This window comes from Macaca fascicularis, chromosome 13 (assembly GCF_037993035.2).
Source record: "Macaca fascicularis isolate 582-1 chromosome 13, T2T-MFA8v1.1".
NCBI lineage: Eukaryota > Metazoa > Chordata > Mammalia > Primates > Cercopithecidae > Macaca > Macaca fascicularis.
Genome location: NC_088387.1, coordinates 13,218,332 through 13,244,634, shown reverse-complemented (window position 1 = coordinate 13,244,634; position 26,303 = coordinate 13,218,332). Strand labels below are relative to the sequence as shown.

The following is a 26,303-nucleotide window of genomic DNA, read 5'->3' as shown; positions in this document are numbered from 1 at the left end:
TGAGGTTTGGCCTTAGCGCTGGAGCCCGGGCTCCTGATGTTCTGCGTCTTCCTGTTGAGGGGCCATCAGGGCCGCTGTGGGTCCTGAAGACAGTAGGTGCCATATGGACCAGGGGACGCGGAAGCCTCTAGAGGCTGCGGGAGGCAAGGAGACAGTCGCTTCCCCAGAGTCAGCCCTGCGGACACCTCGACGTTAGCTGGTGGGACCTGTTTTGGACTCCAGCTTTCAGAAATGGGAGAAAATAAGTCAGTGTTTAGGACGCTAAATTTGGGGTGATTTAGTGGAGAAATAGAAAACCAGCCCACGAAGGTGCACGCATTGAAATGTGCTGTGTCCAGGTGTTCACAGTGGTGTGAGGGGGATGACGTCAGGGTTCTGGGAACTGTGCAGTTTTACTGAAGGAAGGGGGCTCGCCACGCCTTTCCTCATGTAACTGAAGGTATGTATGCCTGCCACACTGCCCAGGAGACAGGGACTAGAATTCTGACTTTATTTCTTATGGGAACCAAGGTCAGAACACGGTGAGGGCTAAAACGAGCTTCCTACAGCCTGAACTGGGCAGAGGAATCGCAAGTAGTTTGTGTTTTTCTACACAGATCTGTCCTTTCAGGTTTTGTTAAGTTCTGGAAAAAGGGAGAAGCCAGGCACACCTCGGTGACGGACAGTGTTTCTGGAGGTGGCGCGGCTTCAGCCTGAATGTGGCCGTGTGGCTAGGAGGCTCAGAAACTGCCCTCCAAGAGCACTCATCTGTTCCTTATTGCACTAATACCTCATTTACAGAAATCCACAGAAATTAGAGCTGTGCAGGAGGCCTCTGGTCTGGATGGGTTTGTGTGGACTGAGGTCACGGGGTGTTGTCCCAAGTGCTTATCCTGATCTGGCAGAGGCTCTGTTCCCAAATGATTATGCCAGTTTGAGAGCCTATATCTGAGTGATAGTCTTTTAACTTTGTTGCATAAAAGCAAACAAAGTATGTCTTGAGAGTCTAAAAATCCGTTTAGTAGCATGGCTGTTAACTCATACGTGGGGCATTGGGATGGAGTGAAAACCATCCCCTGGCGTGGACGCTGTGTGGTATTTTGTGTGGTGGCCTGCTCGTGCCTTGAGCTCCATCTGCAGTGTGAACAACAGCTGTGCATTTGAGAAATGTGGGCAGGTCAGCTTGCTCCTCCAGGGGCCTGCAGGCATCCGGGAGAGGGGCCTGGGATGAGGCCACGTCAGTGGGAAGGAGCTTGGTTGTGTCAGCAGATATGTCTGCCTCTACAGGCCCGCAAGCCCGCCAGAACCTAGTTTTCCTTTGGTCATCTAATGCCAGAAAACCCGTTTCTTAGAGATTCTCGTAATTTATGTTAATGAACCATTTGACCATACATAAGATGTTATAAATGCATGAGGCTTTACAACTTGGCAGATGTATAACTCGCATGTTATGATTGAATCAAACTGTTGAAGATATTGGTTTCACTTGAAGATTTTTAGCATTTTATGCGCAAATCAAATGCCAGTAGCATTTTGAAGGAGTATTTTGGAATCGTAAATACAGTGGGACAGTGCTGGGTCTCTGGGATGCTGGTGAGGTGTACGTGACCTCAAGCTCTTGGAGCTTACAAATAAGATTCCTAAACTGTCACACCTGCAGTGCTGGAAGTCAAAGTGGATTTCTGTAAAGGAGGTATTAGTGCAATAAGGAACAGATGAGTGCCCTTGGAGGGCAGTTTCTGAGCCTCCCAGACACCCCAGGAGGAAGCGGGAGAGGGAGGCAGTTACCCACCAGAAGCTGGATGGTGGAGCTGGGTTTGCTGGTGGCCCTGCGTGGCAGGTAATTACGTGCAATAAGGAACAGGTGAGCGCCCTTGAGGGCGGTTTCTCGCTCTGCTTCGGAACTGCAAGTGGAAGACGCCCCAGAGTGGGGCTGGGGGGTGTGGTCAGTTATCCAATGGGGCCAGATTTGCTGTTGGCCGCTGAGTGGCAGGTCACTCCGGGGAGCTATGGGAGGTGAGTGGAGTGGGAATAGAGGATGCACCCTCCACAGCTACTGCTGGGAGTTGGTTCTGGTAGCAGAGGGGGCATAGAGGGATTCCCATCAGGGGCAACACGGCTGGGGTCCCACGTGTGCTGGATGCCGAGGTGTGGCTATATGTGATCTCAGTCTCCACAGCCGTCCTGGGAAGTGGGTTCAGTCACCTTCCTTTCTCACATTTGAGAAATCTCAGGGGCTTACATCACAGCTGGGTGGGTTGGAACTAATGTCTCAGGCAGGACGTTGGCCCGAGAGCCCATATCTTAACCCCCCCTGCTCTTTTCAGTTCACCAAGCTTATAGAGGGGGGTGTGTGGTGGTGGGGGGCGGTTAAGAAACCAACACAGTAGAATGGGGGAAGGAAATAAACCAGGCAGGAGACACAGGCAGTGCTTGGGAGGTCTGTGTGGGGTGTGGGTGGCACCTCTGGGCCTGTGCTCTCGGCTTGCCCAACCTTGGGCCTCAGCCATATGCTGTGCACTTCAGGTGAAATCTCAGTCCCTTGTGTGGTGCGGGCATCTTTTCTCCCTGGCTTTGCCTCTCCTTAAATCACGGAGTCTCAGTGGGGATGGAGGGGTGGTTGGTGGTCCATGGAATTTGCCCTCCACTTCCCCATCCTTGTCCCGTCCTGTCTGGCCTGTTACCTGAATCTGTGGCTCTTCAGAGCCTGCAACTGAGTGGAGGCCACGGCAGCCTCTCGCTGACCGGCCTCTCAAACTTTTTTATTCATCAGAATCGTGTTAAATGCTGATTCCTAGGCACCCCATTAGACTCTATGCCTACCTGGCATGGGTACTTTGGGGAAGGTACAGAGGGTTGCTGGGCTGTTCCAGGAGGAAAGTTGCATTTGTAGAATGTCCACTGTGGTCTTTCCAGCACTCTACTTTCCAAGCACACATGGCATTAAACCTGGAAAACCTCTGGGTGCTATGCTGGTGAGGAAGCCCCGGCTGGACGAGGGGCTGCTGGGGCTCAGACTTGATTCCTGGGCTGAGGGCTGTGGGCTTATTCTCTTCCGTGGGCCTGCTGATGGGATGCCCTGAGAAGTTCTGCTGTGCACTCGGGGAAGGTGCAGAGACAGGCTCAGGAAATACAGACCATGGATTTAAAAATTCCTACTGGAAAATCTTTTATGAGCAAAGAAATTTGCATCTAACTGAAAACAATCATTGCTTGAATAATTGGTTTGTTTACCAAATTGGTCCTATGAACAGATTAAAGTTTTCATTCATGCCTTGTCTATAACGTAAATAGGAGCTATTACCGCAACCTAAATTAGCTTTAAATTTTGTATCAGATTGCAGTCCAGATTACAAACGGCTGCTTGATAATCTAATTGATAAAACGGAGGAATTTAGTACTTGGGACCCAGAGTGAAGAGAACAGAATTACTTTGGTTTCTCAAAAGCGTGTGACTGAGGGGTGACCTGGGGTGAAGAGAAGTGGCTGGAGTCATTACACTCGAGATGATCTGCCCCAGCCTTTCTCAGCTGTCTTCTGGATAAAACAAAAGGATGATAAATGGAAAAATTCAGCACTGAGTTCATCTATGCCCTGAGCTTCTCTTATGGTCATTAATGTGACCGGGCTGTATCTGTGAAGGCTCCATACAGGCACAAAGGAATTAGGCTAGAGTAAGGCGGCCGGCGACCTGTGGCGTCTGGGCCGCGTGTCATTTCCTAAAGCCCTTTTGGGTGAAATGACAATCACAATGTCTGTTCGGAGAAGTGTAATCTCACGTATGAGATGCAGATTTTAAATGATGCATATTTTAAATACCAAAGTCAGGAAGCTTGGTGGGAGTGGCTGTCTTCCGAGTGGTTTTCTGTGCTGCCATGGATGAGGCATGGATGGGTCATCTGTTGGTGAGATCCAGTGGTGAAGGGGCTAAGCAAACCCTGGAGCTTGGGCGGTGTGAAGTTACATCTTTTCTGGCATCCCAAGTAAATACATTTTGTAAAACTTGTGAATTTGACCCTGACCCTAACCCTGAGTGTTGAAGTCTGGTGCAGTGTTTTGAGCCCTCTTCTGCATTGAGGGTGAGTGACTGTAAATGACCAATTCCTCAGTGATGAAAGTTCAAATTTAGCTTGCCTGAGGAAGCCAGACCTCAGTCACACGTATCTCCATTGTAAGCACTGTGACCTCTATGCAGGTGGCTGCAAGTTTCCAGGCCCTCCTTGGAGACACAGCCGTGCGGTACTTGATGATTTGATAACATCAGCCACCTTCTGTCTAATGACGGTACAAAAGTTTCTCCTACAAGGAAATGGATCTGGTTTCTTCCCTGATCGTTGGAAGAAGCAGCCCGCCTAGGGACTGCACCGTCCTCTGCACTTTCACAGCGAAGCCTGTATCTGTCTCCGAGGAGTGTCGCGTGTTGTGGGAATAGCAAGAATTGCCTCTTTAATTCTTCCTGCTTTTGAGGGCTCGGACAGCTCTGCCTGTTTCACCTGGGACGAGCAGCGGGTGGTCTCTGGCTGCTGTGGGACTAGGACTTGGGGTGCATCATCACATCCGGTGACCTGTCCAGGTGGGCATCGTTGTCTTTTGCCTGTTGGCTGAGGCAGCTGTGATGTCATGGGGGTCATGTTTGTGTCAGGGCCAACCCAGTTCTTCCCATGCACACCTCTCCTGGAGTGCCTTTCCTTATGATGACGTGTTAAATTAGCGTGGACAATGCAGAGAGGCTCTGGGCCTCTCCTTCCCATTCTTACTCCCTGGAGCTGTGATGCCGGACAAGGGAGCCCATAGCCAGAGGCTCCTTTAAATTTAATTAGAATAAAGATTTGATTACATAGCCAAACACATTTGAAAAGAACTTCACAGATTAAATCCCACATTCAGCCCTTCAGGCCCAGTGGTCACGTTTCGGGGCTCAGCAGCTGTAGGTGGCTGTTGTCTTCCTGTGTTGGCTCAGCAGATTGGGATGTTTCCAGTTCGGCTGGCAGTTCTCTTGAATGGCTCTGCCTGTGGTGATGACACCTTGGCTGGAGAGCCTCGTGGGGATCCTTTAGGCCTCTGGCTACAGCCAGGCTGCACGGTTCCTGTGCCCCACGTCCCCTGCAGACCCAGAACTATCCCACCACAGAGTCAGCACTGCTAGACTTGGATACTGTGTGCAGACAGCAGAGGGGCACGTCTGGGTCTTGCAGGGGCTGGGGTGACTGGCCTCCTTGGCCAGGATCCCCTCTCCAAGTTTTCAGAGGAAATGCATCCACCATCCACACCGTGCACCAGAGAAAAACTGCCGGCTTCTCTGTGGATGGTGAATTGAGATCATGCAGAGTGACTAGGCTTGGGCTCCTGACCAGTGTGAAACCTGATACCTTTAGGTGGAACCTGACATGCCTCCATGTGTACATGGCAAAGAGAATGCAGCGTTGTCAGCTTGAATCCAGATGTGCTCCCGTTTTGAAGTGGAAGGTTCTGGGAGTATTGGCCGTTGGTGATTGTCCTGCCATGGAGGACTTTGAATGCAGGCACTGGTTTAGGATAACCCTGGTTTCCTGGTCCTGTATGTGGGCATCGCTGAATATCCCGGGCTGGAGGAAGGCAGGGCAGACGGGAGGGTGACAAGAGGTCAGGTGTTTCCAGCTGTGGGGAGTGATGCCATCAGATGGCCGAGATCAGGTGACCAGGGACCAAAGCAGGGGTGCATGGAAATGCCATGTTTCCCGGGGCATGTGGAGGACCTGTTGAACTCTATTCCTGGGCAGCAGTTCTTCCATTCTCAGGAATCTGTGCCATTGTAATTGAGTATCAAATTCTGTAATTGCTCAAATTACTTACTGTTAAGTCCCCATCCCAATTACCATGAATTAGCAACAGTGATAACAGTTTGCCTGGTCAAGCCTTGCCAAGAAAAACCAGTGGAACTAGTTTTAGTTGCCTCAAGTTCCCTCCAAGTCGGATTCCTTAGCAGCTTATGTCCCTACAGCTGCTGCAGTTCCTCCTGGGCCTGGCAGGCACATTCCAGACATTCACATCTCAGCTTAGATGCAGGCCTGTATATTATGGAAAATCGCACTGCGCTGTGATCAGCTTGAGCTGACGTTCTCTAGGTGGGAGGCGGAGGCCGAGGACCTGTGAGGGACTATCCGAGTGTCCTCTCATTGACTTGGAGCAGGTGTACATCAGTTCTTCAAGAGTTCTAATGGGATGAAATTAGAAATATGAATTTTTAAATTTCACGTGTTACGAACTCTGTTCAGTGATTTCCTCTGAAATGAGAGACTATTTGCAGACGAGGCATTCAGGCTGCAGCTCTCCTTAGAACTGTCCTAGACCTCGATGCAGTCCTTTGGCCTCTTCCTGGGTGTGGGGTGCTCTGCTTGAAGTAAAACCACGTGGTCTGTGCATCAGTACTGCAGCCAGTTCAACGTACACACCCACTGGGAGGGGGGCCGGATCACTTAACATTTTAAATGCATTTAACATTAAACCAGCAAGTCAGCCAATGCTTTCTGAAACCAAGCTGCCTGGCTCATGGGAACCTCACACTTAACTTTTCGGAAGAGAATACTTGCTTCTGTGGAGTGTCAATATTTGTCTCATTCGTTGAGACTCTGCTCAAAGTGATGAATGTGTGTAAATTAGGACCTTTTTGTGTAAATTGGGCCACAGAGCTCTCTAGGCACAGTCAGGGGAGTAAACGGCTGTGAAAGATGCCGCCTGATGTGAGCCGTGACCAGGCACTTTGGAACCTGGGATCCCATCTCCAGCCTTTCAAAGGACATAGAGGAATCGGCCTGATGTGAGCCCTGGCCAGGCACTTTGGAACCTGGGATTCCATCTCCAGCCTTTCAAATGACATAGAGGAATATAAAATGCCGATGGGAGAGTTCATATTTTGGGCATCTCTGTTCTTTTGAAATCAAAGTGCAAAGAAAAAGTTTTGCCTTGAGGTCTTACCCCATACTTGTTTTTCTCCTGAAGTTTTAACATTTTCTTAACTGCTTTTTTCTCCCCCGATCCTTGGGGAACTTCTATCTTCGTATCTTCTTAAAAGATATGGTTAAATTCAACACTGAAATTTAAAAACATGCTTTCATATTATTTTTCTTTAAACTGATGTATCTGACATTGGTGAAAAACTATCTGGGCGTATTGGTGTATTTTTATTTTTTGGAGACAGTCTTGTGTTGCCCAGGCTGGAATGCAGTGGCACGATCTTGGCTCACTGCAGCCTCACCTCCTGGTTCACGCCATTCTCCTGTCTCAGCCTCCTGAGTAGCTGGGATTATAAGTGCCTGCCACCATGGCTGGTTCATTTTTGTATTAGTAGAGATGGGGTTTCAACATGTTGGCCAGGCTGGTCTTGAACTCCTGACCTCAGGTGATTCGCTCACCTTGCCCTCCCAAAGTGCTGGGATTACAGGCATGAGCCACCACCCTCGGCCTGTGATATTCTTGATTGTAACTGTAATAGATCCCTTTAATAAAAACAAAATAGAATAACAACAACAACAACATAAACAACTCTCTGAAAAGTCCCGAAATTAAAGAGCTCACTTGGACAGGGATTTGGACACCAGTTGAATGGCCCAGCACAAACCATAGTTACGTGGGCCACTCGGCCTGTTAGATCCTTAGGGTATTTGAAGTCATGTGGATATTTGCATTTCTGCTTCTGGATATCGTGTCAGTATGAATTCGGCTAGTGTTTGAGGGCCAGGCTCAGATCCGGGAAAGCAAGATCCCCTGCCCTCACGGCACTTCTCTTCCATGTGTGTGTTAGGAAAATAGAAAGCATAAGATATTTTTTTCAATGAGCTGGGAAGATGGAAAGACAAGCCTAAGATGTTTACTTGTTCAGAAGAAGGGAATTGCAAGGAATACTCAGCTTTGCTGCTGCTGAAGGAGGCCGTTTCAGAGGTGGGGTTTCTCTGAGAAAAGTGGTAAGAGGCAAATAGGATTCCCCATCTGGTTTGCCAGAGATGGGGAAAGTTAGTATCCCCAAAACAGCCTCAGCATTCTGGCAAAGACTTTGGAAAACCAGCTAGGGTGTGGGACCTTGTTGGCCACTGGGTGGAAGGAAAACATTGCTGGTCCTGAGGACTGTACTATTCTTCCACTGCTATAAAGAACTACCTGAGGCTGGGTCATAAGGAAAAAAAGGTTTAATCGGCATACAGTTCTGTGGGCTGTACAGGCTTCTACATCTGGGGAAACTTAGAGTGGAAGGTGAAGGGGAGGCAGGCATGTCTTCACATGGCTGAAAGGGGAGAGAGTGAAGGGGAAGGTGCCATGCACCTCCAAACAACCAGATCTCAGAACTATCATGAGGACAGCACTTGGGGGATTGTGCTAAACCGTTAGAAACCACCCCCATGAGTCAGTCACCTCCCACCAGGACTCACTTCCAACAAAGGGTTAGAGTTCAGCATGAGATTTGGGTGGGGGGGACACAGTCACACCATGTCAGGCTTCCCATTCTTCTCCTGCACGTGCTTTGCAAATGGTTCTGTCATTGGTTTTTGTTTTTGTTGATACATAATATATGTACATATTTTCAGAGTGCATGTGATATCTTGATTCATCCCTATATTGATGAAATCTGGGTACTTGGGATGTCTTTCACTTTAAGTATTTTCTTTTCCTTATGCTGGTAATGTTCAAGTTATTCTCTCCTAGCTGCTTTGAAATCCACAGTAGATGACCCACTGCCATCCCCCTGCTGATTTATCAATAGTAGGACTTGTGCTCCCATTAGGCTGTGTGTTTGTGTCCGTTACTAGCCTCTGCCCATCCTGCTTATGAGTGGGCTCTGCTGGGCCCTGTTGACCACGTACTCTTGGCCTCCATGAGATTTGCTCTCAGCTCCTGCTTATGAGTGAGAACATACTCCGTTTCTTTGCTTGGCTCGTTTGCTTAACGTAATGTCCTCCAGCTCCATCCATCCTGTCTTGGATGACAAGGATCTCAGCTGTGTGGTGGAGTATTGCTCCTTTGTATGTTCAGGCCACGTTCCCTTCATCCCCTGTTGACGGGCACTCAGGTGATTCCGGACGTTGTCTGCTGTGGATGGTGCTGCATTGAAGCTGAGAGCAGTCACTGGCTTTATACTCGGGGGACGTGAGCCACTTTGATGTTCTCAAGCAGCCATTCCCCAAAGCCCTCCGTAGAATGCCGCATTCCTTTGTGCCCATGGCTTCCACTAGGATGAACAGCTGGGAAAGGGCTTTGAGTGAACGCTTGGGTTTCTGGGTTTAATTGGTACCCAGCTGCACTGGCCAAGTGGGGGTCCCAGTGACCCTGGACACTACTTCATATAAGGTCCAAAGATGCAGTTAGGTTCTTTTTTTAACTTTAAAAGAAAAAACAAAAAACGCTTTTGACCTGGTTAAGCTATAGCATTATCGGTTAGTGTTTTTCATATTGGAAAGGTGTATATTTTATTTTCTAAGAAGGAAAGAAATCCTGTTAAATACTCTAACCACAGATTAAATCATGTCAAGGAAAGAGGTACTATTTTGGGGGAAAATGACCCCTTCATGTCAAAGATCAAGGAGATGACTTACATTGTTTGAGTTAATTATGAAATCTTAAGTGGTTTTAAGAAGATGAGCTGTGGATGCTGCAAGACATGAGACTGATGCTGATTTCATATTAGTCAGCCCTGACAGAATGTGGCTAATATTTAAAGCTTGCTCCAGTATTGCTTGAACTAGTCACACTCAGTGCATTGTTCGGCCCGAGATGGGCTGCCTCTGGATGAACCCATTGTAAGTTGAAAGTATTATGTCAAATGCACTTTCTATTTAGGATATTTTCAGCTTACACTGGGTTTATTGGAACAGTTTCATCCCATGGTAAGTCAGGGAGCATATATGCTCATAAAAGTAGAGAGGATCTCATAGATACCATGAGATATAATGTCTCTGATGTTATAGAGATATGATGAAAACAATCAAGTGGGACTTGGAAGCCTTGAAGGGACTCACAAGGGTGGCTCCTGGAATGCAAACGTGAGTGCCACTGCCTTCTGGATGTAACATCTGTGCCTTCTGCTTAGCCCAGTGGGTTATTGGCTGCTCCCGAGGGTAGAGAGGTCCAGCGTTCCTGTGTTTAGGTGTTTGAGCTGCCTTAAGAGGCTAGGGCGCTCATTGGTGTCTTCAGGGCTTTAGGCCTTCTGAACAAGCAGGAGGAAGGGTGACTTTGTAGAGCTTTGGAAATCTCAACGGACTTCAGGGCCATCCCCCTTGGCAGGAGAGAGCCCCACTGGAGGCGAGCAGGGTGCCGTGCGTGCCTGTGCTGGGCCCAGACGTGTACGGACATTGTGAGAACCACAGGACACAGATCGGTCTTGGTTTACAACTGGTGTCGATGGCCACGCAGCATTTCTTCCAGGTACATGACTGCGGGGACTTGGGTTTTGGGGTGTGCGTCCTGGTTGCCTAGTTGCTTGGAAGACCACTATTCAGACCCCAGCCTGAGTCACCGTGACAGGCCGCCCACTTCACACGCCACATGGAAGCCGTGGCGTCAGTCACTGACGCCCACCAGCTGTCAGATGTGTGTGTGTATCTTCCCTGGTCTCAGGATTGGTCTTGTTTTGAGGTTATAGTAAACGTTCTTTAAGAGGGGTTTTGGATTTTTTATGTTGTTTGCAAGGAGGCAGCAGGGAGCGCTTGAGCAGTGAGATCCCCTTTCCAACCAATGCAATTTCAGATTACAGCAGGTAATTAGGGCAGCGGATCTGTGGGATCACCTTTCCAACCAATGAGAATTCAGATCCCAGTAGGTAATTAGGGCAGCCGGGCGGGTGGCAGAACCCTGAACTGTGGCTGTATCTGGTGTCTTGCCCCGGACAGAGCGTGCTGGGGCCTCCGTGGTCCTCTGTGGGGTGGGTGGAGCACATGAACTGGGTGCTGCTGGGCCATGGCTGGCTCCCCAGCCTGGGGTTTATGCAGGACTCATTCTGAAGACAACTTGGAACCCAGAAAGCAGCACGAGGAGAACGTGTTTGTGCGTTTCTGGATCCTTGGCGCTTCCCAGTCTCAGACGCTGTGCAGGCTCTGAGGGGTCTCGCCAGGAAAACTTGCACAGTCGGCCCCCAGGGTGGAGTGGGGCTGTAGCAGGTCTTGCAGGAGCTGGAAGTGGGGGTGAGTTTCTCGCCAGCGGGACTTTTCAAATGGGCCCAGCAGGATGCATCTGTGGAAATGGTGCCACCTAACGCAGGGCTGCGGCCAGCAGGGCCTGAAAGGCTACAGCGGGCTCTGTTTCTGCTCTCTCTTGAAAGAGTCTCTGCACGGTTTTCCTTGGTCTTTGTCTATTTGAGGGACGCTTCCCCCTTTGTTGGGCTTACCTAGCCTTCTGAGCTGCCGTGTTGAGTACGACAAAGCCCTGAGAAGGCATTTTTATTGCATAATTATGTTATCCTGGTGGCTGGATTAATGACCTGCAAATGTGGGTGACTCAATAGCTCTGAGGGTGTTCAGTATCCAAGACAGGTGGGAAGGAAATGTTCAGGCAGGCGTCAGAGGATCTGTTCTCTGCTACACACTGGGGCCCTGGTTTGCTGACAGTCTTCGTACTCGATCCAAAATGGGATAATGAAGTCTCACGGATTCGGCTTCAGCTGAGAGCTGCCTCCAGCACAGTCTTGTGTGAGTAACAGTTTATATGTTTGGTGCAAAGGGCGGGCATCAGTTGATCTTATTTGTGGTGGTGCTTATGGTGGCTTTTCCGTAAGGAATTTAGACTTTATTAGCTTTGGCAAGGGAATCCTGAGTGATAAATTGGAAGAATGTTTCAGGAAATTCTGGAACCTGCAGTGAATCTGTATGAAATTGAGATTTGGATTCCCACGATTTCCTAATGCTACCCTGAAACCCAGTTGTTGACATAGTCGTAGAGCTTCAGTTGTGCTGCCCCACTTCCCCAATTTAAAAGGAACACGTTGCTTTCATCTAGAATGTTCTAAGCTCTGAGTGCTGCCGGCGGAGTGGCCAGCTCTCAGCGTCAGAGGGGAAGCCAGGGCTGCGTTTATGGCGTCGCGGCAGCTGGGAGCTGACCCTGGACCTCAGACACGTGTGATATTGACCATTTTCTGTAAACTCCAAGGGTGTAGTGGTCTCCTTGGTGCTTTACAGTCTTCGGAGGCTTTTGATGTGTCTGGACTTTATAGATTTTTCAGAAGTAGACGGCCTTTTCCCACACCCTTGGGCTGAGTTTTGTCAGAGGCTGGTGTGTGGGAAGCACCACACCCACATTCTGATAGTAAAGACTCTGGTGCCCAACTGAGGTCAGAGTGGAAATTCCTTTTTTCCTTCCCTCCAGTCTGGTCCAGCTGCTCCCTGCTTGGCCAGAAGAAAATCATGCTTATCCAAGTCGTAGGCAAACCCCTAAATCAAACATTTCTCTTTTTTCTTTAATATGCCCATTTAGTTTTTATGGGACGATAGATAGAGAAATGTCTTTTAGGGAAAAATTAATTTCTTTAATTACAGAGAACTTTTTGGATAAAAACTGCAATCAGGAGGCTATTTTGTAATATGATCTAGTTAAATACCACAGTGGAAAGCTCCTTATATTTGATCTTAAACTTGGGCCTGGTGTGTGTGGCCGCACACTCGTACTCATGACGCCACGCTCAGCTGTGAACTACAGGCACGGTACATACTTTGTGATAGCTTTTTTGAAAGTCTTATTGCTTGGCCTCTCCGACTCAAATGTTGAGTTACGTTGATTCTGTTCAGAATGTTCATCCCTCCGTCTATGGTCCAGTCGTCCATCTCAGAGGAGGAGACCTGAGGATGAGATAGAGGCCAGAGGGCTGTGGGGCTGACGGCGGGTGTGGGGTGGGGGCCAGAGAGGCATGGGGCCAAGGGTGGGACAGGGGCCTGAGGGGTGCAGGGCTGAGGCCGGGGCAGTGGGAGAAGGGGTGTTGGGCTGTGAGCCAAGCTGCATGGTGGCCTCTATGAATTGGGAGACTCCAGGCAGGAACACAACCTACTGACCCCTTGACTTCAGCCCTGGGACTCCTGACTTCCAGGGCTGAGAGGAGGTTTGCATTTGTGGTAATTTGTTTCAGCAGCAATAGGAAGTTAATGCATTGTATCTGTTCTTCACCTCCAAACCTTTGAAAAGTAACCCTGTTGTATCGGCCTTTTGTGTGCCCTAAATTCTAATGAGATGGTTTGTAGGAAATAACGGACACAAACGACGGCAGAACACAAAGTTGGACAGAAGCAGTGTCTTCTGTGGTTCTGTAGTTTGGGTCTGTGAAGTTAGATTTCGGTCAGAGAGTGTGTGGTCTTGTTCAGTGTATACCTGGAGTACTTGTTCAGAGCTCCTGGGGGAGTGGTCTTTAACACTGTTAGCATTAAAACTCCAAGCACATCAGGGCCAGAGTTCCTGAGTTAGTGTTAGGCGACCTTTAAATAAGAGTTGGCATGTAGAATCTGCCCACTTTACTAGTATGAAGCAGCAAAATCTTTTTTCTTTTTTTTTTTTTTTTTTGATGGTGTACACGGGAGACAAATGAGCTCCCTTTGCCCCACCCTGAGCAGAGACTGGGCAGGCGGTGGCAGCACTGTCCCCCATGGTGCATCCTTGGTGCATTGAGGAAAGTGTGTTCACCCTTAAAACACAGTCCATCCTCTCAAAGGCAGGGTGACAACCACATTTATATGTGGAATCTTAAAAAAGGGCCCGTCTCCCTGAGAGAAGAATGTGGATGTGTGTGTACACCTCCTTTTTTTTTTTTTTTTTTTGAGACAGTTTCCCTCTGTCACCCAGGCTGGAGTGCGGTGGTACGATCTCAGCTCACTGCAAGCTCTGCCTCCCGGGTTCATGCCATTCTCCAGCCTCAGCCTCCCGAGTAGCTGGGACTACAGGCACCCGCCACCACGCCTGGCTAATTGTATTTTTAGTAGAGACGGGGTTTCACCGTGTAAGCCAGGATGGTCTCGGTTTCCTGACCTCGTGATCTGCCCACCTCGGCCTCCCAAAGTGCTGGGATTATAGTTGTGAGCCACCGCACCGGGCCGTATGTGTGTACCTCTTTACAAGTCTTGCCTGACCTTTGCATATAAAAATTATTGAAAAACTTAAGGATGTAACTGACAAGTACTTTATAGGTTTCTCCAAGTAAAAATTTGGAAAAGTTAAGTGAACCCATAATGTGTTTTATTTCTATGAGTCCCACACTTGGATTTTTAAATGTGGGCAAAACATCTGTATGTTCTTCAGCCTGATTTCCATGGAATCGTGAATGAAACGTGCTGAAGTTGCCGTGTGGATTTTGTTATGTGGCGGTGACATGTGGGGGCTGGTCATTAAACAACTGGAGAGACCCCTGTCCTTTCTGTGCTCCTGTTGGACATTAGGCACGTGCTTGGGTGTTTTCTGTGTGTGAGGACAAGATGACAGAATTTCCAGATTCACACGGTGGTATCTTCTCCCTTTTCTGTTAAAACGTGTCTTCTGCTGCTTCTACATAGACAAAATGTTTCTTTCTCTTGCCTGTCTACATAAACGCTGTTTAACAAAAACTGTATTGTAGACATGTGAAGCTGAATTCCACATGATAAAGCAGACAGAGATGACTGAGTATACTGTTTTGTGGAAGGAAGGTTTAAAATGATTTTTAGCTTTTTCCCTGAAACAGGGAATAATTTTAACTTTTTCCCTGAGATAGGAAATAATGAAATGGGAAAATAATTAAATTTTCCCATGTAATTGTTAGATTATATTTAATTATTAGATTATTCATTTATTGCAAGGGAAAAAGGAACTCGATCACCCCATGTACCCAAATGAAAATTTAAAGGGTATGGGCGAATTCATCTGAACTCCTTTAATTTGTTTTTGTTTGTTTGTTTTTGACAATCTCACTCTGTTTCTCAGGTTGGGTGCAGTAGTACAATGACAGCTCACTGCACCCTCAACCTTCTAGGCTCAAGTGATTCTCCTGCCTCAGCCTCCCCAACTGCTGGGATCTACAGGCGTTAACCACCACACACAGCTTATCACCTCTTGGAGACTAGCTTTGAGTTTGGGCATTCACTGGAACTATATTTTGGTTAATTCTCAAAGTTTGTCACTGTTTATCTTTAATTTGCTAAAAATCTACAGGTATTGTGAAATGCATTACATTTCCTTAGCATTTATGGATTCCCTGTTAGTGGGGCAGAGATGCAGAAGGGCAGAAGGCGTTCGGGCATCATCAGGGTTGCAGTTGAGTGCTTGCCCCGAACACACTGGGGCTCTGGGCTCTGTGGCCCTACGGGGGTCCTCTGTCCACTGAGGGGCCGGGTTACCTGGAAGGTCCCTCCAGCCTCTGCCATTTTGCCCTTTTCAGGTTAATATCTCATCGTTGTCCTGGACAGCACTGCCATTCGTTCACTGACCCACGAGTGAACAGCTGGTCCATGGCCAGTGCTTCTTCCTGCAGCTTGGAGGTGGTGATGTGATAACACTTCCTTGGAACGTGGTTCTTGGTGTGTATTAATGGTTCAGTTGTATGTTTCTTTTTAATCTGCACCTCTGAATTGGTCTTTTGATTGCAAAGAGATTGCTTACTGGATTTGTTTCTGAATATTTCGTGGATAACAGGAGAACCTTGTTTATCTGTGTGTTCATTTAATGTGTTTTTGCCAGGCATTTGAATGGGTGTGTTAGCCCTTAGCCCACTTTCTGTGTGTGGTGGAGTCATTGAAATCATTTATGTGAAGTCTCTCTTCTATTAAGGCCGGAGGACGTGGGGTGGTGTCTCCCTAAACTAGGGGGAAATGACTTGTTCTGCCCTCCTCCCTGGGAATGCTGGTGTTTCCAGGTCTCTGAACTTGGCTCCCACACTGGGAGAGTGGCTGTGGCTTCTGGAGCCCGTTTTGTGCGGGACTGACTCCTTCACTTGCTTTATTCCCCACCGTCTTTGTTGCTTTATAATGCAGGGATGAGGAAGTTGGGCCCGGGGGCCTTGTCTGTGCCTGAAGGGCCCGATGCAGAAACTCCTCGCAGAGACTCCTCGTGGGAAGGATGTTCCTTGAGGGCAACTTTTGGAGTCTTTTCCTAATTTTAACTGAGAAGTAGCTATTCACATGGTTCTATTCTGCTAGGGTGTTTCAAAATAATTGGTGTAGAGTTACGAAGATGTCCGAGACACCCATGATCCACTCCGGGCCAGTGCTGGACATTGAGCTCAGATGCATTCAGACCACATTCAGATGCCAAAGATTCTTGCTTGGTTATTCTCAAACTTATGAGAATCTAAAACGCGAGCCACGGTATGGATTTTCTCTTGAGCCCCCATGACTTTGCCTTGTATTTTGGGCATAAATGACTTCATCAAGGGGAAAGAATTTGAGGAAGGAGCCTCTGAGGCTAGGAGAGGGTGGGAAGGGGCGGTGGGAAGAGAAGGGAAAAGGAGCTGTAGAGGGAAGAGCCAGGCTGGGGCTGCGGCATCTCCTCATGTTGCTCCCCCACCCCTGGCGCAAGGCCCCAGGGACTGACTGATTTTCCCACAGGAAATGTGTATGATTGCATGTCTGTTTTGTGGGCTGGCCATTTGGATTGAGGGAATGTCCGTGTTGTGATTCCTTATTGATTTGAAGGTTGAAAAGGTTTGTGCTCAATACACGGGTCTCTTGCTGCGATGAGAAATGTGACCGCAGCCGCCTTCAGGGTGGGGAGAGCCCTTGAGGCCCTCAGTGGTGGGCGGTGTCGGCCTTCGTTTCCCTGGGTGAGCTGCCCTCAGGGTAGGAAGGGAGGTCCTCAGTGGTGGCCGCTTTGGCCTTCGCCTCCGTGGGTGAATATTGCTCCATCCCCGGCTCTCTGACTCCTTGCCTGGCATCTTCTTCGTTGGAGGCCATGATCCATCAACCTTGCCCACGCGTGTCCTGTAGACTAGTGCTGACTGTAGGTTCAGGAGTGGTCAGAGGAGGCCCTCGTGATGCGAAGCTAAACGTTTAATGATGGCGCTGCTGAGTGCATGAGCCACGTCAGCCCAAGTGGCTGGGTAGGAGGGAACCGCGGGGTGGAGGGAAGACTGGACAGATGGGTGCTTTCCTCGGCCCCTGGGAGCACGGCCAGGTCCATGCTCAGACCTCCTGGTTTCTCCCATATTTCCATAAATAGCAAGGGAAGGACTCGGGGCACCCAGGGACCTCAGGGGGTATAAGCTGTGTCCTCGCGTGGCCCCAGCTGTGGCCAGTGATGATATTCTCTTTAACCTCAGGCTTATTTTGTATAAAAACACAAAGGGACAGAAGTAGTTCAAGGGCCTCTAAAGATTTACGTAATTGTTAATAGACCTACTTTTATGCTTTCTTATGTATTAAGAGCAAATCATGAAACAAACTCATTTCTGTTTGAAGAAATCTTGACGATTCTCATTTTTGTGGCAAGCAACATTGATTCTTTGCTTAGTGAGCGTTAGTGCCCTCCTGCCCAGTGCTGCTGCCTGGCGTGTCCTCGCACACAACTCTGTCCATTGGTCTCCGTTCACCTTTCCGCCTAGAATTGTAGGAGGGGCGCTAGGATCTTAGGGCTAGAAAGAAACTCTGAAGACCACTTTTAGGGGCGGCTTCTGGTCAGGGCTCTCCAGAGAGACAGCCAGCCGGGTGTGCATGTGTCTCCAGCGGGAGGGCTGTTGCAGGGGTACGGAGTCCAAGAAGCCCCAGGACCCACAGCCTGCAAGCTAGAGTCCTGGGAGGGTGTGGCTTGAAGACTTGAGAAGCGGAGGGTGCAGATCCCACCCGGGTCTGAGGAGCTGAGACCCAGGAGCATGGGCTGCAGAAGACAAATGTCACTGGCCCATCAGCCAGATAGGTGGAGTGAACCCAGTTTTCCCCGCCTTGCTGTTTTACTCGGGCCCTGGGTGGATGAGGTGGTGTCCCCCACACTGGCGAGGATGGGTCTCCACTCAGTCCAGAGGCAAACATGCATCTCACACAGAAATAATGCAGAACCAGCCATCTGGGCACCCCGGGCACGCTCAGGTTGATGCACAAAACCAACGCCACGCGTGGCCCTGACGTCTGCGTGTTCGCATCACTCCACGCACATTGCTCGGTCATCGCCTCGGTGAGTTTGTAAGCTCGTTGTGTGGTTCTGGGGCTCTTTGTCCGGGTGGTGGTGGTGGTGATGACAGGCTCCCCACTACCCCAGCTCAGGTATGGAAGGTGTTGGCATCAACGGCTCCTTGTTTCTCAGACACTTGAGCGGGTGCTCTGTGCAGCCAGTTCCACCTGCAGCAGCATCTGTTCCCTATGCCGATTCCATTCGGAGGGTGTGCCTCCCTTCTGTTGAGGGTGCAGCCTTCTTTCAGAGAAGAACTGTGTCCTGTTCGCCTATATCTCCTGTGGTGTATCTCATGGTTGAATAAGTAGCTATAGTATACCTCAGTGGCTGAATGATAGGTTCATTAGAAGGAAAACTTTATACTTTTTTTTTTCTTTTTGGGATGGAGTTTCACACTCAATGCCCAGGCTGAAGTGCAATGACATGATCTTGGCTGATTGCAAACTCTCCCTCCCGGGTTGAAGTGATTCTCCTCCCTCAGCCTCCCAAGTAACTGGGGCTATAGGCGTCTGCCACCATGCCTGGCTAATTTTCATATATTCTTTAGAGACGGGGTTTCACCATGTTGGCCAGGTTGGTCTTAAACTCTTGACCTCAGGTGATGCACCCACCTCGGCCACCCAAACTGCTGGGATTACAGCCATGAGCCACCACACCCAAGAACTTAATACCTTTTTTTTTTAATCATAATGGGCTTGTTAAATGCTTACGTTAATGTTTATTTTTAAAAATGTTATCTGTGACCTTTCAGCTTTTCATAGCACTTCTCGTGTGAATATTTAAAAAAGGCCCTTTACTCGTGGGGGAGAAGCCGTTACCCCTTTCAGCAGAGGGAGATGGAGGAACACGCCCTGGTGCGTCTGAGCACAGGCAGTCACCCCAGCCTTGGTGCTTGCTTAGGTCTGTTCTCCGTTCACCGTAGCACATCCACTCTCATTGTCAGCTTAAAAATAAGCTTTTTCCTCTTTCTAATCAGAACAGTTAGTTTGTTAACCATCACGTTAAGGTATCGAGAATGATGGCTTTCAGGCCTCAGATATGACACAAGTAGTAAATGCAGCTGACCCTGAACAACATAGGTTTTGAGCTTCGAAGGATCACTTATGGTAATTATTTTCCAACCAACCCTTACTGAAAAAACCTGGCTTTGTAGAGGGCCGAGGTTTCCTACATGCGGTTCCATAGGGTGGCCGCGGGTCCTGTGGATACATAGATTTGGGTAAACTCGGGGAGTGTTCTGGAATCCATGTCCCTGTGTATACAGAGGGACAACTGCAGCTTTTTAAAAGTTTGTGTCCTGCCTTGTCCTAAAAAGGCTCCAAGGTGGATGCGAAATTATTTCATCCTTTTGGTTTTCTTGGTGGGATATTGATGTTTATTCTTCAGTGTCTAAAATCCTGAGTGAACAGAGTTAGTGCTTCAGGAACAAAGCCAGTCTGGAAACACATATTGAGATATCCACCTTTTCTTCATGGTTTCACAAAAGGCCATGATCATATTTTATTCGGTTGAACTGTAGGAAACTGCCAATATTTGCTGTTTTTGGTCTACAAAATGGCAAGTTCGTACGATATTAAAAACAAAGGCTTCCTGGATGGGGAAAATAGGAATCGGTGAGAACCTGAAGTTGTCTGTCATGGCCTCTGAGTCACAGGTAAATAAACCTGCGTGAGGGGAAGTTGGCTGTACAGTATTTTCCTTCTGTTTTGAGACTGTCAGAAAAAGGACAGTTCCATTGCGTCGGGTCCCTTTTCCTCACCTTTGCTGCAGAGGGGACTTGCCATTATACCTCTTGTTTCCAGTGCTCAGGAGGCTGATGCCACATAGAAGACCTGCAGGTCGATGGATGTGAAACAGGCATCGGACACGCTGTGCACCTTGGGATGCATCTGAGAAGTACGTGCTTGCAGCAGGTCTGAGGTGAGGGCGTGTTCCATCTCCTCTCCCTTCTCTGGCTTTGCAGGCCTTTGAAGTTGGTCCTGGAAAGTGAAATTAGTTAATGCTGATTAGCTCCAGGTCAAAGCCAGGGGGCCGAACAGACCCGCCCTTCACTAGGGGTGTGAAGCATTGGGCCTTCCCATCAGGAGGCAGCAGGGACTCGAGAAAGCCCCACATGCCATCCAGTTCCCTTATGTTGAAATGTTTTGTACTCGACCATGCCCGGTCATTTTGGGAGGTAAATGGGGAATTCACATGGGGTTGTCCAGTATTCTTAGGTGTCAGGTGCGAGAGTTGAATTTGTAAAAGCTGTGCGGATAGGAAAGGGCCTCAGGGAGTGCTGTTTACACGGAGCTAATTTAACGCGAGGTCTGTGCTCTGCCGGGGTCCGTGTCTGACCGGTGTCTCCCAGTCTGCAACAGGACGTTGGCGTGACTCGGCGCCATCGTCCCACTCTGTGTAGACGTCTGAGGATCTGTGCGCGGCTGCTCTGTGAGAATGAGTTGTGATAATGAACTGAGAAACAGTGAACAAACCCTGAATTGGTTAGCACTGGTTCCACGGCCACTTCTGCCGTGGTTGGGGTCATTCATAATAAAATGTGCTGGACTCCTATGCAGAGCTCTGAATTTCAGAGGCCCTTTAACTCGGCAGCTAACCAGTGGCTTCCTTCAGAAGACATTTGAGTCCCCTTTACCTACCAGGGTGACCCTGGGAGTTTGAAGATGAGTGAGACAAGCCCTCCCTGTCTTGTGGATTTTATTGTCCAGAGGGGAGACAGATGTGGATGGTGAAGGGGGCCCTATCAGAGGTCAGCGCACGTCAGTTTTATTTCTTCAGCACTTGCTGTGTCCAGGCGGTGCCCTGGGCCATGTGCAGAGCATCTGGGGACACTGCCCATGGCATCCCAGGCACAGCTAGCATCTGCGCCATCTTCATACTTGGCCTGAGTTTTGGGGAAATACCGAGGACGGCTTCTGCCCTTGCTGGAGAGAGTTGGAAGTCAGGGCAGCCGTCCACAAGGAGATGATCGCCAGCTGATTCCTCAAGAAAGAGAGGTGGTCTCCACATGGGCAGAGCAGCGAAGCATGCACAGCATGGGTGTGGGGTCTGGGGCATATGCATCTGAGTGGGGTCTGCTGGGATACAGCAGGGGGTGAGGTGTGAAGGCAGTTGGAATTGACAGGATAAATTATCACTAAGGCGATGCTGGCAAAACATAAAATTGGGACTCTCTGGGGTAAACGTGGACTTAGGGTGACCCTGGGCGTGGGTGTTTTCAGGCTCTGAAGGCAGAGATTTAGGAAATTGGGGCAGAGCTGAGCCCCAGATGAGGATGAAGACCACCCTTGGGATGTTGAATGAGACGGGTGGAAACCCAGTGAATGTCGTGGGGTCAGTCCAGGAGGAAGGCAGCAGAGGAGACCGGTGTCCTCAAAGGCCCCGTGGGGCCTGCCTCTCAAAGTACTGGGATTACAGGCATGAGGCACTGCTCCCTATGGACACTTTTAAAATTTCTAAGCTACTCTCTCTCATACCCACTCCGGTATTTTTTTTTTTTTTTAGACTAGGTTTATGGCTATATTTTTTCCAAGGGAACCAACAGTTACCTGTTTGAAGTACAAATAACACCGTGTTTAAAAACCGAAAATGCCAATTTGCATAGAAGTTTCCAAATACCCAGTTGGTTTGAGCCTTGCATTGCAGTGTCACTACCTGCTCTTAAATTTCTACATGATGTATAGATAGTGAGGCAGGGACGGCTCGTACATCTTCAGGTTTTGATTCTACTAACTTGGGCTATATTTTCATTTATTTTGGCACATCTGTGGGTGTGGCAAGCAAGGCCAGGGTATTTATTTTGAAGCTTGTCCAATAACAGTTGGGAAGATTTTCACATTTTTAGAATTTTCATGGTAATTGTTATAATTTACAAAGAATTAAAAATTGTGTAGTCATTATTTTGCTTTTTTCTAGATATGCCCTGAAACAGGGTTGCTAACTATCATTCTACATCACAGGATTCAGAACAGTACCCTTTTGGAGATAATAACAGACCCATACCAACGTATGTAATAACATACCCATACCAACGTATGTAATAACATACCCATACCAACGTATGTAATAACATACCCATACCAACGTATGTAATAACATACCCATACCAACGTATGTAATAACATACCCATACCAACGTATGTAATAACATACCCATAGCAAGGTGTTGTGGGGCGTTGCTCAGTCCTCCGAGGGAGGGAATCGGCTCTTACCCGATTCATATTCAACAGGACCAGGGAATGTGTTCTTGTTCCATGTCCTGGTTGCCAGGAAGTCCTTGCCCTGGACCCTGTAATGCCCGGGGTCTTCCTGATAAACGCTGGTGGCCACTGGAGCACAGCCCGGCCCCCTCCAGTTTCTCCGCTTTGTAACTACACTTGTGTTTAGCAGGTCTTCCAGGACTTAGACGCTGCTTGGTGTGAGCCAGGTTTTGTGTGGAAAGAGGACAGATCCGAGCCGGCAACCAACCAGCCCAGAACTATCTTTTATGCTTCCAGATTCTGTGGCCAAAAACTTACCCGTGGACATTGAGGGTGATGCACTTCTGCTCCAAGACGTCTGTGGACTCAGCTAGATGGATGGAAAGGATATGGAGCCTCTTCACTCCTGGCCTGGGCTTAGACCTGCTGTGCAGCCTCTCAGTGGCACTAGGGTCCCCTTGTGTCACAGCGGTCTCGGGTTGGTGGCACTGCCCCAGGATGTCCCAGGCTTCATGATGTCCAGGCTCCTCTGGTATGCGGCCTCAGGTAGGTGGCACTGCTCTGATGGACGTCCCAGGCTTCATGATGGTAGGGGCTCCTTGTGCCATGGAGGCCTCCGGATGGTGGCACTGCCCCAGGGTGTCCCAGGCTCCAAGGCCAGTGTTCTGTCCAGCGATGGGAAGTTGTACTGTAAGGTCTAGTATCGGAAGATGCCTGGGGTCCTATCCTTCAGAGTGGTCCTACACTCACCACAAATCAAGCCAGGGGAGGCCCTGCCAGAATTTGCAGCTGTGTTTCAGGTCGTTCCACAAGACCTCTTTTATTTTGGCCTAGTCAGGTATATAATTCTTTATCTCTGATGTTTTTGAGACAGGCAAAAAATCCCTTTTTGTTGCCCAGGCAGTGGTGTGAGCACAGCTTACTACAGCCTCAACCTCCCAGGCTCAAGCGATCCTCCTGCCTCAGTCTCCTGGGTAGCCAGGACCCACAGGCACATGTTCCACGTGTCCCCATGCCTGACTTATTTTTGTATTTTTTGTAGAGATGGAGTTTTGCAATGTTGCCCAGGCTGGACTCGAACTCCTGGACTTAAGCAGTCCAGCTGCCTCAGCCTCCCAAAGTACTGAGATCACAGGCATGAGCCACTGTGCCTGGCCAAGTGTGTTTCTAATTTCAAAATTAAGAGGACCCAGAGTCAGTGAATGGCGTCTCTACTGGAACATGCTGCTTATAGTATATTAGGAAAAATCATCCAGAACTTGGAAAAGGGGCTGGACAGACACAGCCCTTTGAGGTCTGATGAATCCCTGGGGTCTTTGACCATCTGGAGGGATGTACCGTGTCAGACTCACTGTTGGCGACGGGCTGAAGCCCAGGTTTCATGACGTTATGTGTCGGCTTGTAGTACTTTCTCTGGCAGAGATGCGAGTGACTTCTGCTCACTGAGAGGCTCATCTCAGGGACTTCATGGCCTGAGGGACGGCAGCCTGTTTGAGCTAATCGAGCAATCTCGCACTACCCTTATTTTCTGAAACGCCTATGAGTGACTTCTCACACGGTCTTTGAAGCGGCTTCATGCCCGCGCTCCTTGGTAATGATCGAATGCTTTTTTTGACCCCTCGTCCCCTTTCTTTGGGGTGTTCCAGTCTCAATTCTCATGTGTTCTGCTTCTACGGGAATTTCTGAAGCTGCTGAGTGTAGAAAGCACTGAGGAGGCTGTGCTCCCACCCCTGTGAGTCTTCCAGGCATCATCCTCTCCGAGGCTTGGCGAGGTGGCGTCCATGGCACACCGAAGAAGCTGTGCTCCTGTCCCCCATGAGCTTTCCAGGCGTCCTCATCTCCCCTCCGGGGGGACAGGAGGAACCTTTCAAACCCTTCTTAAACTTGTTTTCATGTCTTGGTTTTAACAGATTTCTTTGCATGGTCTCCCTTATCCAGACGTGAGGGTGAACGCTGAGTTATTCACGGGAGTCAAGAAACCACACGCAGCCCAAAGAGACGTTTGTTTCCCTGGAATGATTTGTGTGTGTTCACCTTAAAATGCAACTCAGTAAAACAGGTGTGTTTTGAGGAATGACTTTAAATTACCCAGGTAAAAATGTGACAGTTAAATTTCATCATCTGTGCGGGTGTCCACAACCCCCTTCTGTGATTGCGTGTGAGTTTGTGACTTGTGGTTATTTTTGAAGAAAGAAAATCTGTTGCTGAGGACTTCAGAGGGTGTGCTGGGATTGTGTAGGGTGGACATCGGGGGCTTCAGTGTGTGGCTTCCTTGAAGAGGTTCAAATTAAGGCTGAGAGTCCCTACTCCAAAATGCTCTGAAACCTGAAACATTCCGAGCTTCCCCATGACACTCGAAGGAAATACCCTTCAGAGCACTTTGGATTTCAGGCTGGGGATGCTCAACTGGAAAGTGAAATATTGCAAGACCCTTCTGGCCCCAGGAGCTTGGATAAGGACATGGAGGGGGCCTGTGCCGGGTGTCCCTGGAGTGTGAGGCAGCCTGGGCTCGCTGGACTGGTTTTTGTAGGAGCCACAGAAGGGAAAGAGGGTCAAAGTGGCCACGCCTGGGTCCTGAGAAGGCTGAACCAGAAGGAGGTGGGCATGGAGGGCAGCAGTTGAGTCCCCAGTGTCCGGGGCTCCTGTCCCTGGTGGAGTTGAGAGCCTCCTCTAGTTGTGGCCTCTCCCCTGTCAGCAGCCACTGAGGCCTGAAGGGAGAGGGGGCTGAGGAGAGGAGGGAAGGATAGGCCTGCTTCTGGAGAGGGCCGGCGTCGGCCTGTGCTAGCCTCGTGTGTTACTCCTGCGTCCAGGGTGCACGGCCATGCCTCGTGGTGTAGCGGTTCCTGGGATGCACAGCACTCTTGTCTGCAGTAACGTCTTTGTCTCCAACCCTTGGAGGCAAGTTACCTTTTTCCCCAGTGAAAAGAGGTAGAAAATCTTATAGAAATGCATTTGCTCTAATGTCTGTTTTCCGATAAGAAGTGGTCGCTTAGGCTAAATCTTTGGGAGGTCAAGACAGGAGGATCACTTGAGGTGAAGGGGTTGAAGATCAGCCTGGACAACATAGCAAGACCCCATCTGTATAACAGAAAAATTAGCTGAGTGTGGTGGTGCGTGCCTGTGGTCCCTGCTACTCTGGAGGCTGAGGTGGGAAGATCACTTAAGGCTACAGTGAGCTGCGATTGCTCCGCTGTACTCCAATCTTGGCGACAGAGCCAAGACCCTGTCTCAGAAAGAAAAGTTAAAAAAAAAAAATCCAGAAATGTCATTTTCTTTTTAAATCATCCCAAAAGAAAAACCTTTTTTTCTAAGAATGTGAAGGGTAACTGATACGATTCTTTCCTTGCATTGTTTCTCCTTTTTGAAATATTTACAGTAGTCCGTCCACATCATCTCTCATCTCTCATCTCATTACAGAGCAGCAGGTTTCTTTGAGGTTAGTGGTGTTTCTCTGTGTTGCACCTTGGAGAACAGCCAGCATGAAAGCTCTTACCACGATCATGCGCATTGTTTGTAGTCTCAATTAAAATCCTCTCCAGAGACGCCTGTGCTACTTATTATAGCAGAACTTTGGTTGCGGTGAAATGTGCATTCAGCTAACGGTTTTAAGTTCATATCTGAGATGATGCTGTATAATTCATGAAGCATATGGGATCAGTAATGATTGATGATAATTCTGGCTGATGTCATTTAGAGGATATTTTTCACTTCAAATTAAAACTTCCTTCGCGATAGTCATTTTGGGATTCATTTAACTATGCGCTTTATTTCATAGCTCAAATTTTCATTAGTCATTTCATAACACAGGATTTTGAAAGCAGACTTGGCAAAATCTTTCTAACAAAATGTTTGCTTCTGACGTCCCAAGGAACAGCGCTCAGAATTGCTGGTAACTGTGGTACATGTTAAGGCTGATGATAGAAGTCACTTGAACGGGAAGGGCTGCTTTGTGAGGCAGATGGGGTTTGAACCCCGACCCTCCTGATACACCAGGCCTGATCCTGGCCTTCTCTCCTCTCCACTGGGAGATGAGAAGGGTGCCAGCATCCACCTCAC

The 26,303-nt window shown here is 48.8% G+C and overlaps 1 long non-coding RNA gene across 1 annotated transcript in view; it reads left to right on the top strand.

Annotated features, from left to right (window-relative positions):
- Positions 1-25,755, top strand: part of LOC135966765 (uncharacterized) — an 81,228-nt gene extending 55,473 nt beyond the window's left edge. The window contains exons 2-4 of the long non-coding RNA XR_010580357.2: positions 19,851-19,968; positions 22,545-22,793; positions 24,158-25,755. This is a non-coding gene — a long non-coding RNA (uncharacterized lncRNA). The remainder of the gene's footprint in view (positions 1-19,850; positions 19,969-22,544; positions 22,794-24,157) is intronic.
- Positions 25,756-26,303: the final 548 nt, after the last annotated feature.